Raw genomic sequence first — 2,188 nt, forward strand, 5'->3', positions numbered from 1 at the left:
TAAGTTTATTTGCGTTCCTAGGTTATTACGCGAGAAATAAACAAGAGTTCGCGGACGTAAACCGGGAGAATGAAAGTACCCTTTTAAGTTGAGCGGCTGAAATTATCTATTTCCTCTTTTCCGTGCGAGGCTGGTTCTTGTCTGTTGGTTTACCGCCTAGGAGGCTAGAGAGGTAGTTTCTCTAGAGTCCGGTTTCTTAATATATTTTTTGCCGATTTTCCTAGAGTAGTAAATAGTCTAGTAATATATAGGATATTGATTCTATATCCCCGTATTCGTATTTGTCGTTGTTTATCCGTCCTATTCGTTTTCGGTGCTGGTTGAGCTAGTAGTGGCTAGTTCTTAACTGGGCTAGCAGCCCTGCTAGGCTATATAGGAGCTTGTCGTAGAGGTGCCTTACGTATAGTCTAGGAATCGCTGTATCTACGTTACGGAGGTGTTGGCCTTTCTCTAACGCTCTCTATTCTTTGTTCTATTACTTATGTGCTGCTTCGAGAGTTGTTTTGACTTGTAGCGGTATTAAGGGTAGGAAGTTGTGTTCTCTAAGACGTGTTGTGGCTTGTTTAGCTAGCTTGTCTGCTTCCTTATTTCCTTGGATACCGTAGTAGCTTGGGATCTACTGGATCGTGAAACTTATTTAGAGACTTTTATAGAGAGATTAGGCTGTACTGAGGATAGACCGTACGATGCTTTGGCCTGATCTCTTTTTATATCTCCTAGTTAGAGCTTAGAGGGCGGCTTTAGAGTCGCTGTAGATAACGTATTTGGTTAGGCTATAGGGTCCCTCTTGTAGGTGTTTTTTAGCTGCCAGCTCTATCCCCGTTAGAATAGCAATTAGTTCGGCTGCTTATACTGTGTAGAAATTGCTAGATCTAACTCCTTTAAGCGTACTGTATCGGGCGTTCCCGGCTTGGTCTAGAATAACTGCTGCTGCTCCTAGCTGGTTGTTTATCTTAGAAGTATCTATGTAGACCTGGGAGAGCGGGTCCCTCTTTTCCGCGTGACTTTAGAATACCTTATCTTTATCCGGGGGTAGTGTTGTCTTAATCTCTACCGGGAGTGGTTGCTAGGGAGGAGGTAGGTAGATGTCTATCGTTTCGGTTTCTTAGTGCGGGATTAGGCTGCTAAGTTTTAGGGTCGCCTTTAGCGGACTTAAGAAGCTCGCTAGTTTATTCCGGGTTTTATCGATCTTAGGGACTAACGCGTAGGCAGGGTGCGAGGTAGGTAGCCCCCTAAGACTAGTAATAACTCTTGCTGCCCTGGATTCGAGGCGTAATCTTGTAGGCAAAATAAAGTTCTCTATATCTAGGGTCTCTGTCGATACCGAACGAAAGGTAGAGATAGCCTTTATTGTTGCTAGCCGTTGGACCTTGGAGAGAACCGATATTTGCTACTTGCACCTGTTGGGGGAGTGCTAGACTATAGAGGTATAGTCTATCTGCGGGACTACGCAGGCTTGGTATAGCTAGCGGAGTTGCTTCGGTCTAAGATGCCCTAGCCTGCCTATTGCTAAGCAGGTTGTAGTAGCTCGTTTAATTACTCTTTAGATATGCGCTCTCTATCTAAGTTCTTAGTCGAGAACTACTCCGAGTAGCTTTACCGCCTTTATTAGTTTGACCTCGTGTCTACCTATTGTTACGGTTGCTAGGCAGTCCTGATTGGTGTTTCTTGTAAAGTGGATAAGCTCGGTCTTGTCTGCCTTAAAAGTCGATCCGGTACGCCGTGCCTATTGCTAGATTCTCGGGATATCCTCTCTCTATAGCGCTGTTAGGTTCTTTTATACTAAGAGGCTTACCCTCCACCGGAAGTAGTCGTTAATGTAGGCGGACGCGCCTCCGGTAAAATCTACTGGTTGGTCTACTAGGTCTGCGTTGTAGAAAGCGAAGAGAATTGGTGAGAGAGGAGAGCCTTATGGGAGACCGGGGTAGCTAAGTGTTGATATAGGTTTAGTAAATCCGTCGAATAAGATTGAGGCGGATCTATCGGATATGAAGCTGCTAATCTACTTTCTTGCCTGACTTAGGATTCTTCTCTAGCCTAGATAGTTATCTAGAGCTTCTTTATTTACCGCGTTAAAGGCGCCTTTAAGGTCGAACGCTATTAGGGTGACTACTTTATACTCTTTCTAGGCAGACTAGATTGCGTCGACTAGGATAAGAAGCGCTTGCTCCGTTGACCTACCCGGCCT

Source organism: Aplosporella prunicola (genome assembly GCF_010093885.1).
Source record: "Aplosporella prunicola CBS 121167 unplaced genomic scaffold K452scaffold_30, whole genome shotgun sequence".
NCBI classification, from domain to species: Eukaryota; Fungi; Ascomycota; class Dothideomycetes; order Botryosphaeriales; family Aplosporellaceae; genus Aplosporella; species Aplosporella prunicola.